Consider the following 15,695-nt stretch of genomic DNA (forward strand, 5'->3'; position numbering starts at 1 on the left):
AGCTCCTGCTCAGTGGGATGAAGAAGTGCTGTACATTCAGGGAGTTGATCTCTAACATAAAGGGCAAAGGTTAAATCTTCTCTTCCTGGACTTCTCTGCTTCTCTGTCCCAAGTTCTCTCTTAAGGATACAAGAAGGAGCATCTTCTAGGTGGCTTTGCATTAGTCACCACTTCTCTGGCTAGCTGAGGGCTAGCAGCACTTTCTTGAGTTAGAGTCCCTTTATTTACCTCTCTCTAATGATGAAGGAATACTGCCCGGCACTTTAGAATTTATCCAAGGATCTGCCTGAAGTCACTTAACCACCATGTTTGTGATGCAGATTCCCAAAGTCTTTATTACTCCAGGTAAAATTACTACTTTGTAACATCTGACCAGCTACTTAATCACATTTAATAATAATGACAAGACACTAATTTGTTGGATGATTTTCACAGCGGTTTCAGGCATCCCCTCATTGAATGCTGTCTACAAATTGATGAGCCATTCAGTCTAGCCTCCATTTTTCAGATGAGGCTTTTCAGGGTTAGCTAAGCCAAGAAGCAGGTTCAAAGTCACACCTTAAAATGAACCTGGCCTTCAAAGTCACCCTGAGAGCATTACAGCAGCACACACTTAGAGTAAATAAGAATGATGCAGAACTAGTCAGTTTTAAACACCGGTGACAAATAGAACTGATTGTATTTTAAATATTCTATACACACTGTCAAACTTTCAAAGGCTAACCTAACCTGTATATGTGCCCTGTCGTCAGTAACTGAAATATATCACTTTACATTTCTTAATTCCACCACCTCCCTCCCTCCCTCCCTCCTACCCTCCCTCCCTCCCTCCCTCCCTCCCTCCCTCCCTCCCTCCCTCCCTCCCTCCCTTTCTTTTCAGTTTCCATTTGGGGTCTTTAGCTTCCTATTTAAAAAAAAAATCTGGGCTGTCATGTCTGCACATAAGCTTGGCGAGTCACTCCAACCTCAAAGTTCTTCCCTGCAAGGAAAACATTCCGAGCAGAAAGACTGTGCTCTGTTTCAAATGCATACTGGCATCTGGAAGAGTAAATATTCTTGGATCTTGTAGAACAATTGGCAACAGTTGGCACGGGTTCTAAAGGCCTGGTGTGATTGTCTTAAAAATCAGCTCAAAGGTGTCCCTGTCCCTCCACCTGTCTGTGGATTATCTCCCTGACCAGGTACACTGAACAATACAATACCCGCCATCGGCTCTCAGCACAGCATTGTCACAATCATCCACAGTTAGAAAAATCTGAACAGGATGTTAGAGGGTTGCATGCCCAGGACACCATCGTGGTTCTCTGTAAGGAGTTACTATCAAATATGCCTCTAGCTTTTAGAATCCTTTATGAGAAAGGCTATTGCACAAAGTCCAAAGATTGGCTTTCCTTAACACTGCAAATCAAAACCAAGTTAAAGACTCTCTTTCTCCACGGATACTCAATGTTTTTTCGATTCCACTAAGGCCACAACCATTTAGCCTCAAAGACGCGCGATGATTTGACACATCATTTGGAAGGCGTGATCTTGTTTTATTTACTCATTCTTTCTCTGTCTCATTTAAAAATATGCCGTTTCCCAAATTTGGGGGGGGGGTGCGAGTTATTAAAAAAAAGTAAGCAAAACCAAACCAAACCAAAAAACAAAATCCTCCAAATAAAAAAACAAAAACAAAACAAAACAGCCAAAATCAAACAAACAAACAAACAACAACAAAACCACGCCGGAATAAGAGGAATCTCCGATCTGAGGAAACACCAGGGATGAAAGCGTCAGCCTAAGCCCTGGAAACGGGGATCACGTGGGGCTATCCCCGGCAGCAGATCCTGGACGTCACCCACGCTGGCCCGTGCGTGCGGCGAGTGAGTGGCCCCGGGTCTCCGCGGCCGCGGCGCCGGGACGCCCTTCCTGACAGCCGGTCCCCCGGCACGTAGTGATCGCCTGACTCAGCGCTGAGTCACCGCTCCCGCGGTTCCGGTTTCGCCCTGCACGGCCAGAGGCTGCCCCGCTCCGTGCACTCCGGTGCGGAGCCCTCAGTGCTGCAGACCCGTCTCCCCACTTCTTGGAGCAGCACAAGGTTTACAGCTTTTGAATCCTGACCAAGCCAAGCTTGCGTTGTTTTCTTTGCCTTAAGGGCTGACTTGTCTAGGGATCAAATTCTTCCCGGAAGCTTGTTGGCTTAAATCCCCGGCTTTGTCCTTGAACAGTGACTTTGTGATGACCTCCGTTCGGATTTTCTTTTTTTCTTTTTCTTTTTCTTTTTTCTTTTTCTTTTTACTTCTGCGGTTCCAAACTTGTCCTATTTTTGCCCTCTGTTTCCTAAGGTTATCTTTTCAGTGTGTTTGGTAACTAATCTTGTCACAAAGCCACACTGTAGTGACGCAAGTCAGGTTGGAATCTGGCACGGTGTGCGGACAGTGACTTACTGTAAAATTCAGGGCCTTCATCGCGACATCCTATCTGTCATCTAAGGCACTGATTAGCTGCCTTGCCCTTGGAGAGGTCGGGGGATTTAGACGGCCTGTTGAAATCTGTCTTTATAGCAGGTTCATTGCTTCCTCCTAGGAGTTTAAAATGAAGAAAAGGATAGATAAGGATTTCTCCAAGTGTAGCTTGGACCACCTGTCCCAGAAGCACAATTTTACTCCAAACTGGAGTTGCAGATGTCCTGGATAAAAACTAGAAACCGGCCACCTACCAGTGGAACATGTCATGTGCAAATCTTACCAGAGGATAGGAGGGAAGTATTTTTCCTAGACTGACCACAGACCACTCTCTTGAAACTGATTTTGAATTCTGGTGGAAAGCAACAGAATTTCTAACTAGGTCGTTTTTGTTGTTGTTTTGTTACTGTTTTTGTTTTTGTGTTTGCCTGTATACTCTACAGAGATTTCTTTCTTTTTGCTTATAATTTTAGGTATATAATAATATAATTAAGGCTTAGAATATAGTTTAGGGGTAGAGTATGCCCTGAGTATGCAGGGTTTTCTGAGTTTGACCCCAGCACTGCAAATGAATGGATGAATAGATGAATGGATGAATGGATGAATGAATGAATGAATGAATGAATATTAGTTAAATTTTTGATATTTCAAAGCAGAGCAATGTTGCCCCCAATAGATTTAATACTGGAATTACCCACAGAGCTTTATGATACCACTTCAGGGCTCAGATTTTGGCCCTAAAAAATGCCACCCCGAATGCTACCTTTACATTTCGAAGGCCTCTGAGTCCACCTATGGACAGTTTTAAACACTGCTATTCACAAGAGCGATATAAACCTACCCAGCCCTATGACCTGTTGGTTCTGGTGTACTTAGACTTTCTGTCTAAAATACTGGAAAAGTAAGACACAGGGCAGCCACGTAAAAAATCAGGGTACTGTTATAGGGCTAGCCATTTCCTTAGAAAAGAAGGGTGAAGCTTTGAACTCTCAAGTTCTGTTGCTGTTGATGTGGTAGTGATGGAAGTGAAGACCTGGTGCTCTGATCAGACGCCCTGCTGTTCAGCTGTAGCCTCAGCATGAAGTTGTTCTTACTTCCGGCCCCCTGGGTGTTTTCACTTCCACGGGAAACTTCCAGCCGCATCTTGGTTAGCATTGGAGTAAATCCCCCGACAAACTGACTTCTTACGTTCTTCTTAGTCCAAGTGGAGTTCGTGGACCAGCCACGCAGCATCTAAGGTAGCTCAGAAGAAGCACAGGCTCTCTGAGTTGTTGATGTTGCAAAGTTGGAGGAGTGCTTGCTTGAAGCTTGGACCAGAGGAAAGGAGGACAAAAGTTCAAAGTCATCCTCAGCTGCACTGTTAGAGCCTAAAATCTTGGACTCTATAATTGGCATTTTTTTACAATTGTGAACTTGGGAAGAACTTTCTGTGGGCTGGTGGAGGAGAGGAGAAACAGCAGGAGCTGAGTGGGGGAACAGCATATTTTGCTTTTCAGGATGGCTGTGAGAAATGCCACAGGCCGCACCTAACATTAACTTAAAACAGTAAAAATGGACTACCTTAGGGTTTTACTGCTGTGAACAGATACCACGACCGAGGCAACTCTTACAAGGTCAACCTTTAATTGTGGCTGGCTTACAGGTCAGAGGTTCAGTCCATTATCATCAAGACAGAAGAATGGCAGTGCCCAGGCAGGCATGGTGCAGGAAGAAATGAGAGTTCTACATCTTCATATGAGGGCTGCTAGGAGAAGACTGGCTCCCACGTGGTTAGGAGAAGGGTCTCATTGTACACCGCCACAGTGACACACTTCCTCCAACAAGGCCACATCTCCTAATAGTACCACTCCCTGGGCCAAGCATATTCAAACCATCACATGGACCTACCCTCTTACAGTCCTGGAGACTGTCCACCATGTTCTAGGTAGACCTCTCTGGGTCTCTTCCTATATCTCAGCAGTGGTCATAGATCTCTGATTGTCCCTGGCATAGAGTCTATGCTGCTTTGGTCACATGGTATTCTTTTGTCTTTGTTTCGACATTGTCTCCCTACTAGGACACTGGTCATGCTCTCTCCGTGGAGGCTCCAAGGTCCAGAGTGCACATCCTGAAGCACTGCAGAGATCAGGACACTAGAAAGTGACCATTTCTGGGTTAGGACTGGGGAAATGAGAGAGAAATAGCAGGGGACAGGAGATATGATGGGGAAATGGGAGAGGGGGAGGCTGTAATTCGGGAAGAGGAGGGACATGAAACAGGAGAGAGTAAGGTACACAGCAAGGCTGCCTGAGTCACACTATTACTTACCTTAAAAGAGCCTCATAATGCCTGTTAGGCTGTACATAGTATCATAAATAGTTTAAATAAAATTTCTTCATCCAGGCTAACAATGCCTCCTACCAGAACCAAAGACCACCTAACAAAAACCCAACACCAGTCATGAGAAGCCCTCTTCTGAGTTGTTGGTTAGGGCTGTCAAAGAGACTTTCACAACACACAGACTATTGTTCTTGTTCGTGGTTAACCCCTGCTCCCTGAAGATGAAGACAAATCTGTATTACTAAAGATACCAGGTACTTCAGACATAAGCACAAGAGAGCTGAACCTGACCTGAATGTCCCTTCCTGACAACTAGCTTTCATGGAGCTTCCAAAAAAAGGTAGGCAACCAAAAGTCATACCCAGTTACAATTCCTACAGCAACAATGAGCAGAATGGTACACTAGCCCTACAGGTCAGTAGGGGCACACAGGCTTTGACAATAGCCTACACCTCTCCATTGGATTTAAGATTTACTCAACTAGAAGGAAATGATGTTTGGGACTGGAAAATTTTTTTAACTCCCCAGGGCTAGTGAAATCATGAATCTTGGGAAAGAATCTATAATAACCACTTTTCTAGACCAACATAATCTTTAACTAACTTCTAAATATCTGTTCTTGTACTCACAGACTAGTGTAGTCATTTCCTCTCATTAGGAAACTTCTCTTTGCAACAGACAGAGAGCATTATAGAAAGCCATAGCCCATCAAAATGCAGAGTTGTGGAGCCCCATCCCAGTGGATACATCTACAAAATGCTCCCCCACCTCAGACTCAAGGAACATTGGAGAAGGTGAAAAAATTGTTAGGAGCCAAAGGACCTTGGGGTTTGCTGTGAAGCTGTGTCTCCTGCTAATGGTGGAAGCTACACCCATAACAACTGGCCCATTATACTTGCCTAACATGGGTTGAACAAGAATGATAACACTGAAAGGCCACAATTGATAGAGCCTCAACTCTGTGAAGAATTAGTCAACTAAGGAGTGCTGAGAGTGGGAGAAATAGACTTCTCCAGGGAAGAGCACAACAATTGGTTATCCAATACCAAATCATCAACCTACATACAAGTTATCATTATACAGACTGAAAAGGGTTACATTTAGGAATATACCATAAAACTGAAAGAGAGCAGGAGGAGGCTATGGGAAGCTTTGGAAGGAGGAAAGGGAAGGTAGAATTGATGTTATAATTTCAAAATTGAAAGAAAAATGAAAAAAGATTAGTTAAAAAAAAACTGGTTATGGGGCTGGTAGATTACTCAGTGGTTAAGAGCAGTGACTGCTCTTCCAGAGGTCCTGAGTTCAATTCCCAGCAACCACATGGTGACTCACAACCGCTTGTAATGGGATCCAATGCCCTCTTCTGCTGTGTGTGAAGAGAGTGACAGTGCACTAACATACACAAAAGGAACAAAGCATGCAGAGAACAACCCAGCTGGGACATTTAAAAACAACAACAACGAACTGGTTATGGCAGTGTGGTCGAGCACACCCTTAATGCCAGCACTTGGGAGCAAAGCAGGTGGATCTTTGAGTTCCCAGTCTTCCAGTGGTACATAATGATACCCTGTCTAAAATTAAAAAATAAAAAGTAAAGATACTGGCCAGATTGCATAAAGTCCCCTTTAAAACAAATTCATCTTAAACCAACCATATCTATAAGTAATCTACTTCCAAGTAAGGTTATATTCATAGCTAGCAACAGGGCTTGGATGCCTTTGGTAGCCATGGAAGGCATCATGACATGTACATTTAATCCCAGCTACTTGGGTAATAGGACAATAGAAATCTAAGACCAGTCTGGACAAGAGGGGGTGATATTATACATAAAAGGCAGATTTGTAGTTTTTTTAATAAGCGAGAATGTACAATGTAAAAATTGTTATTAAAAATAACCATTATTTTAATATGTCAATAACATTTTGTGAAATACTTTACACATTATTCTCTTCTACTGGCTGCTATTTTAAGGTTTCTAACCTGTCCCCTTCTGGCCAAACGGGGCCTTCTCATCAAGGCAGCTTTCCCTGCAGCCTTTATATTGTACTGCATTGCCTAGAGTAAGAATTCGGTAGCTACACATAAGAGTTATGGAGAATTACTGAACAAATTCACAAAATTCATTTGCTTAAATTTACATGGAATATAGGCCAAGACTTAGTTATGCCAAGAAGCATTACTTTGACCATAAAAAATTAAAGGATAATTATAAGCAGAAAGAGCTTAAAAATCTTTGTTCTTCTCCCTCTTCCTAGTGTGTGTGTGTGTGTGTGTGTGTGTGTGTGTGTGTGTGTGTGCGCGCATATGTTCAGGTGCCAGGTATATATGATAGTCTAGGTAGGGTTGGCCAATAGGTTAGGCTGTTTATTGATACATACATACATACATACATACATACATACATACATACATATACATACATATGTATGTACAAACACATACATGTATGTAATGTGTAGGTATAATAAACAGCCTAGGTCTAAAGCAGGAAAATCAAGCAAGGGCTCATATTCCTTTCCTCTGAGAAACCTTGGCCAAACCTTGTGTTCATCCTTGGCCACAACTTAATCTGCATAGGACCAGGGGAAGCACATGATGTTTTGTTTTATGTCCTACATATGAAAGTATGGAGTCTCAGAAATGTAGAAGGAGATTAGAGCTGAATGATATTAATAGTAGCACTCAAGCACACTAACCAGACGTTTTGTCTGTTTTGCCACCAGTGCGACAGAGTAACACCAAGTACATGTCACCTCCCTGTGTCCCAAAAGCTGGAACTTGGTTGGCAGGACACACTTGGTTTTAAGACCTGTGAATATTGTTTGAATCCAAGACCTACTTGAGGCAGATAGAGATACCCTGCCTCAAATAAGCAAATAAATATGTTAAAAATTACTTAACATATTTTAGAACATTTCACTAGCATTTTCAGGTTCAATGTTCAATTTTAACATTATTTCACACTGCTATTTTCAGTTGAAATTATATTTCAATTTTAATTACTGTAAGGGAAGGTGCGTGTGTCTAATCTGTTCTTGATTTGTCAGTAAAGAAAGCCACGGACCAATTGTTGGGCAGAAGGTAGAGGCAGGACTTCTGGGTCCCTGGAGGCAGGCAGAGGGATGTGAGGAGGAGAGGGGCTTTTCACCATGCGTTGGAAGGTGAAGAACACAGTAACCATGTGAGGTCTGAGGAGGAGCTGGGGCCTGGGGCCACTACTGCAGTCATGGATGGATGTTTGACAGTGGCCAGATGGGATTAGCCGCTAAGTTCAGTGCAGTGGAAGAGACTGAGTTAAGAAATGAATAAGGTCATGCTTTTCCAAGAGGGACATAGTAACGCCCAGCAATTACGCCAAGAAGGCAAATTGTGAAGTAACAATCTATGTTTCTTTTATCTGAGGGTTCATGGGTCATAGGAGGGTACTGGTAGTATGGTCACCTCTCAGAGCAAAGGTAGGTAGAGGGAAAGGGAAGCCAGGTGGGAGCAGTAGTGCAGCCAATCCTGTAGTAAGGACGGTAGCGATAAAACTACACTCGAGACAGTACCTTTGAATAGGAAATTATATTTGAACCATAATTTCCTTTGACTTTGATAGGTACAATGTGACACACATTCTCACACGTGATCCTACATATCTGAACACAATAATAATAAATAAATAATAAAAATATTGATAAGAACATATATTGATTATACACTAAGACAACATGCAACAGTATTTTCCATGCAGGTTATAATAAGATATGTGCTTTGAGATAACAGAATTCTTTTGTTTGTTTCTGTCTTTTTTTTTAACCAGCTATCCTTGCTATCTATATTTCAAGCTGAATCTTTCCTTCCTTCTAAACCAGCCAAACTACCCAGAGCTGCAGAAGAAGGAGCTTCTCTCATTATGAGTCAGAAGGTAATTTGTGAGAGTTGGTTTTCTCCTTTCACGAAGTGAGTCCCAGGGGTTGAACTCAGGCCATCAGACCTGACACAAAACCTTATGTGCTGAGTTCCCCTGCCTTTCCCTTTCACCATTGTAGACAGCAATTTAATCTTTATATGATCTCTATTTGTCTTGGGGTTTTAATTACATTTGCAATAATAAAGTTTCTTAAAGAAAAACATCAGTTTCCTATTAGAGTTCAATATTGCTTTCTGGGACTAGGGAGGCAGAGCAAAAGAAGTATGATTGATTTGGGGCCAGCTTGGCTTTCTTAAAACACACCCACACCCACACCCACACCCACACCCACACCCACACCCACACCCACACCCACACACACACCCACACACACACACACACACACACACACACAGAGTCTCAAAAACTTCCATTGATTTTGGTCAAGATAAAAATAATTGACATTTATTGAGTGGATATTTTGTGTTTGTAACTACATTGTAGTTACATAGATTTCTTGCTTTTTGATAGGTAAAAGTTTAGGGTTTTTCTATGACTTTAAATATAGCATTTAAGCCCTAACATAGTCCCTTCCACCATGGATGGGGGTATGTGTACCCAGCACACGCTGTACCACTGAGCTTAGGATCCCATTTCTCGACCAATGTGCTTCATTTTGTAGAGACACCTCCACAGATCACCCAGGCTAGCCTCACACTCAAAATCCTCTCGTTACAGCCTCCAAAGGGCCACGTTACGTGCAAAGTTAACTCCAAACAGCAAACCAGGAATACCTACTTAGAAAAGGCAGGCACATCCCAGTTCCTCTTTATCTTTTTGTACCAGTTAAATTCTCTCTTCTGCATAGCCTCTGACCATATTCAGATGGACAATGGTGGTATAACTAACACTGAAAGTCAAAAAAGTAGTGAAGAAAATGGAGAGTGAATACACTATGTACAGCAGGCTGTCTTTGAACTCACAGACATTTACCTGGTTCCTCTTCCCTAGAGCTGGGATTAAAATCCCGAGCCACCATGCCTGGCAATTTTTGTACTATTAATACTATATGAATATTCTTTCCAGGATGACACACTATGTGATCACTGTTTCCCTGGAGTTCCTACTTTTAAAAGGTTTTTTTCCTCCATTATTTCCTGTACTTTTTCCTTTGTTTCTCACCTGCTCTATGGAAACCTCATTTTCCCTTTTTCCTGTTCTTTCGTTTCTTTTCTTTCCTTTTTTAAACAGAACTCAAAGGGTCTATTTATTAGGAAGGAAATGTCAGTGCTTTATCAAAAATGAAGAGGTCAGACAGAGACGGTCAGATGGAGGACCCTCAGCTGGGACACTTCTTGGCCACGATGAGGACAGCAGAAGGCATGAGTCCCAATTTCTGCAGGGGCTGTTCCGTGTCAGCCTCTGAGAAAGCCCATCTGGGGAAGCCACTGAGCAGCTGCAGAGGGTCCTGGTCCTGTCCAGGTTCTTCCCCACGGTGATGCTCCACATAGAGCCTCACAGCCGCCAGCTGTTCCCGGGCCCGGAAGGTTTGGGTCAGTGAAGTCCCATCAGGCAGCCTAACCTGTATGCAACATTGGTCATATTCCTGCGTAGTAGGGGGTTCCTGGCTGGGAGAAGAAGGAACAGTACCTGGATCTGTTGCTGACGACGGTGCCCGAGAACCCACAGTACCAGCATACTTCTGGGCTCTCTCTGCTTTGTCCCTTTCAATTTTTTCTCGAACCTTTTGTCTGGCCACTAACTCTTCAGCCTTTTCCCTCCTGCGCTCCTCAGCAGCCCAGGGCACCTAGTCTTCCTGTGGTTTCTGTTGTGAAGCTGATAGCTCTTGCCCTTGTCTCCTCCGCTGCTTTTCTAGTCCTAAAGCTTCTCGCTTCTCTCTTTCTTCACATTCCCGCTGCTTCTGTGACACAATTCCCAACATTCTCTCAGTCTGTTCTCCTCTTCAGTCAGAATGGGTTTGCTTTCTGTAGCAGCAGACCCAGATCTTTCAGGACCAACTTGCTCTGAGGGCGTGGGTTCTCGTCCCAGAGTATGGCTGGGGAGAGTCCACATCGGGGTAATCTTCATGCTCCATAAGCCAGTCCATCACAGCCTCGATGCCTTGGTTCCATGTGAAGGACAGAGCCTTCTCTGCGTGTCCCCTGGGAAAGCCTCTCCAGAGGCTCTCCAGAGCCATCAGCTCCACCATGGCGCCCGCCTCCGCTTCTGCAGGGACCGGGCGGGGGAACATGGAGATGGAGTGTAGGCTCTCGAAAACCTCATTTTCTAAGGAAGGGCCAGCATCTGGAATTTTTCCAGATCAAGTGACCCCACTGCTTTCCTCTCCTGTCGCTTAACTGCAGGACACTGCCGCTGTCTTCTGGATTCCAGGCTGCGTTCACAAGCTGGTTCCCTCCACTCTGAAGATTCTTTAAGAGAGAAGGCGTGACTGATCAGTTCACTGATTCTGCATGCCTGAAACTAAAGCTGTATGTTCAAAAACCATCGTCTCTGAACGCTTTTCCGACCCCCTTGACCTACAGTCATTAACCATATCGATGACTGGGAAGTCCCGTGAAAGCATAGGTTTAAACTGTTCATTTCCCTACTCTAACATTGGAGACTCCGGTTAGTTTTAGACTAGACCCTGTAGCCCCAATCGGTCTTCAACTCTTTATGTAGCCCAGACTGACTTTAGGCCTCCCAATCGACTTTGTATTGCCCTGATATGATAATCTGTCTGTCTTTCTCTCTTCGTTTTTCTTTTTCAAGACAGAGTTTCTTTGAGTACCCCTGGCAGTCTTGGAACTCATGCTGTAGACCAGGCTTTCCTCAAATTTACAGAAATCTGCCTGTGTTTACCTCCCAAGGGCTGGGATCAAAGGCATGCACCACCAATGCCTGGTTTTGACAGTTTTTCTTATACCAGAATTTTAATGCTTTGCTAAATATTTGGAAGAATTTCCTTGATTTGGGTCTTTGAATCCTATTTGTGTTTTCATCTGGGCTAATATATTTTCAATATATCAAGACTTTCTCACTAAAGTTTTCATGCTGTCTAGAGGTATCTTTTAAAGTTATTAGATCTTTTTACAAAAGAGTTCTTCGTTCTCAGTTACCTGTTTTATGCAGCTAAATTTCATATTGGAGCATTTGGCAGGTTTTCTTCAAATATCTAACGATAATTTTGGCTTGTTCTTGAGATAATCTCACGAATCCTCAGCTAACCTCAAACCTGTAACCCTCCTGCATCAGCTTCCAAAGTATGGGCTTGGATACCACACCTGTTTATGGAGAGAGAGAGAGAGAGAGAGAGAGAGAGAGAGAGAGAGAGAGAGAGAGAGAGAGAGAGAGAGAAGAGAAGAGAAGAGAAGAGAAGAGAAGAGAAGAGAAGAGAAGAGAAGAGAAGAGAAGAGAAGAGAGAGGGAGAGGGAGTGGGAGAGGGAGAGGGAGCACTGTAATCCCCTATTCAGGACATTGAAGGACAATTTCAACTTTGAGATTAGCTTTTGCTCTACAGCGGAACCCTGTCGCAAAACAACAAACATGGAGGGTAAGAGAGGGTTGGATTTAGAGCAAATGGGTTTCTTAGAGCATAAGCCTTTGGTGTTTTGTTCAGGAAATTTTCTCCAGTGCCCATGTGTTCAAGACTCTTCCCCACTTTTTCTTCTATTAGTTTGAGTGTATCCTGGGCTCCAACCTCATAGGTAGCAATGAATAGCCTACTAAGGGCACCAGTGGAAGGGGAAGCCCTTGGTCCTGCCAAGACTGAACCCCCAGTGAATGGGATTGTTGGGGGTAGGGCGGTAATGAGGAGAGGGCAACACCCATATAGAAGGGGAGGGGCAGGGGTTAGGGAGATGTTTGCCTGGAAACCAGGAAAGGTAATAACAAGTAAAATGTAAATAAGAAATACCCAATTTAAGAAAGATGGAGAAAAAAATGGGTTTCTACTTTGGGAGGTTGCTACCCAGAAGCTACCAGGTAGCACAGCAGCTCCCATGGTGTAGTCATGTGTTTTGATATGTTAGGAAAGGCTCTTGGGAGTTTCTGAAGACACCAGTATCTCATGTTCAGTCATTTCACTGGGTGGGGATAGAAGGAGAAAATGAGACTTCCTGTTCTCTTCAGAATCTCTGGTTTACTTGGATCATTTTATTCCACTTCTCTTGTAACATTTTCTTTCCTACAGGCCAGGCTCTGAGAAGAAGGTCACAGTGGGAACTGTAGATGTCTGCAAGAGACACCCCAATACAAAGTCCTGTGCGATGCCCAGGGCTCCTAATTCTGCTCCTCTAGGATGGAGCCCCAGAGTCTCTATTGAAGCAATCAAGAAAAAACTCATTCCGGGCTTACATATACCCAGGTCTGAGTAACTCGAGGAGTAACGTGGGCTCAGAGAGGACTGAATAGAAATGGGAGCCCCATCCCCCTCCCCAGTCCTGCCCCCGCCCCTGCCACTCCCCACCCTATCCCCTTCCACCTTCCCTCCCCATTCCTACCCCCATCCCTATCCCCCTTACCAAACCCAATCCCCCTTCCCATCCCCATCCTCCTTCCCATCCCCATCCTCCTTCCCCTCCCCATCCCTATCTGGGACAAATGCATTATGTGGGCAGAAGGCAGACAATGAAATAACAAATGCCTTCCAAAGATGAGCCAGAATGACTACAGTGTTTCGGATCATCTGTTACTGTGAATCAAAAGCCACAATTTCTTCTTGGTTTTCTTTACGAGATACTATATTAAATGCTATCTCCACAAAATATTGCTAAAATACCCATCTTATAAGATGTCACTAATCATAGTGGGGCTAGATTATACTTCAATAATGATAAGCAAATGCATTTTAGCTTATAATGTTGATGGATACATGCTAAAGGTCTATCTTTTTTCGGCCAATTTCTGAAGGCAATTAACAGACACCTAACTAAAAGAGCAAGCTAAACGGCACTATAGTGGTAAACATTTCAGATTTCCATTCAACCAAGTATCTTAATCTTCTAACTGTAAAAACAATAGTTTTAAACACATACTACCTCCCTTGTCACATCTAGAAACAGATGCAAAAAAGTGACCATGGTACCAATGACTCTTTCCAAGGCTCACAGCCTGTGACTCATGCAGTTCACTTGCTATTAATAGAAGCGTATGATGACTCATTTTGTACCTTTAGACTCTGATGGGAATTTTCAAATCTGCAATGCCCATGATGATCTTTGATTCTTCCTTCACTTTAAAGCAGATTTGGGAGTAGCTGATACTTATTTGAAAATATCGAGTGTTTGTAAAAGTTAAGATATGATTTCGTTGTTGTTGCTTTGCTTTGTTTTTGATTTTCAAGGCAGGGTCTCCTTGTATGGCCCCACCGGAACTCACACTGTATATCAGGCTGGCCACAAACTCAGAGGCACTCGTGTAATGTACCTACATCGTAATCATAACACAGAGGCATTCCTTCCCTGTTCAAGCCCCATCCTGCTTTGGCCCTTGGGAAGTTCTCATCTATTTTTTTGTATTTTTACATTTATGTTGAGAGATGTTATCAGGTATAAGAAACATTTTGAATTGGCTTCTTTCGTTTAGTAGAGTGCAGTTGAGATGCTCTGACTTTTGTCTCTTAGGCCAGCTGTTAGCATTCTACTGAGTAAGATATGCTAGTGGCTCATTCAACATCAACGTTAAACCATGTAGAAATTACCATATTTTATACACAAAACTGACAACAAATCTTGCATTTATTAAGAAAAAGAAAGCTGGGCCTAGTGGCACATACCCCTAATCTCAGCACTTGGGAGATAGAAGCAGGCAGATATCTAAAGTTAAGGCCAGTCCAGTCTATAGAATGAATTCCAGGAGAGACAGGGCAAGACCCTGTTTCAAAACAACAGCAATAAAACCAAAAAGAAGTAAAGAAAAAAATAAAACTAATTCCCATTACCTCTTGAATTCTATAGTGAGTTAGATTTATTTGAATATATATTAAGTATAACTATTTCAAGAAGCATTGGTAACATACTTTAGAAAACAGTAGACATTTATTTTAGCATTTTTTTAAAATTGTGGTATACATTTGACTCATGTGGTCCGAAAGCTTTTTTTTCCCCACCTACAAGGGAGTACAGCACGTGGGACAATCTTTGCTAACGTCATGTAATATGTTGCATGATCAAAATATTCTGAAGGCAAGTGCTCCATGAGGATTCCATTCAACCTAGACCTTTGAAAAGGCTCATTCCCACTTAAACCCCACTAATCTTCTACTCCATGGAGGCAACAGGTGGTTTAGAAAATAGCCAGGAGAAAGATAATTCTTGCCCTTCAGGATGGGTGCCAATGGAAAAAAGTGACCTCAAGTCCAGGTCTCAGGCCTGACATGATGAAAATCTAACGCCACAGCTGTTGTCTCTCAGAAGTGTCACTCATCATGTTTTAATTTCACAGTTTTGATTTAATCTTTTCTAAATACAGCACTGGATAAATACAGAACAAGATAACAAGAGTTCCCGGCAAAGAAGCCAGGTTGGTCTTGGCGCCGTCCCTTCTGTCCCTGGACCTTTGGGTTTTATTTTCTGTGGAGAGTGTATCTCCAGGGCTCAGCTTTTGTGTGTGGGAGGGGTAGAGCTTATCTATCAGCATGTAAGCCTACCAGGAATCCCGGAGTGCTGTCAGCCGAGATGCTTGCTCTGGTCATGTTAACTTGTAATACACACTGAACTCCAAGAGAAGAGAAACATTTCAGTGGTCCCCCCTTTTTCCCAAGGTCTGTCTTTAGTGAGGTAGGTTACTTTTATTTTGAGGCCATGTTATAAAACACTGGAATAAGATGTCTCCTTTCTAAGTGTACGACACTGTCTGCTGAGTCAATACTTGTAAACTCCAAGTCCCCAAATTCACATTTTCTTTCTCTAGTCAGTTCTGCCTCCACCCAGTTGTAGGCAATTGACTTAAAAAAAATAACTATTGTAGTATTGATTTTTTTTCTACTGTGATACAATTACCATGAGCAAAAATCAACTTATAGACAAAAGTGTATT

At 43.0% G+C, this 15,695-nt stretch overlaps 1 pseudogene; it reads right to left on the minus strand.

The window, feature by feature from the left end:
• Window positions 1-9,927: 9,927 nt before the first annotated feature.
• Window positions 9,928-10,867, minus strand: Ubxn1-ps1 (UBX domain protein 1, pseudogene; annotated as a pseudogene).
• Window positions 10,868-15,695: the final 4,828 nt, after the last annotated feature.

The sequence above is a fragment of the Rattus norvegicus genome, chromosome 2, assembly GCF_021556685.1.
Source record: "Rattus norvegicus strain SHRSP/BbbUtx chromosome 2, alternate assembly SHRSP_T2T, whole genome shotgun sequence".
NCBI classification, from domain to species: Eukaryota; Metazoa; Chordata; class Mammalia; order Rodentia; family Muridae; genus Rattus; species Rattus norvegicus.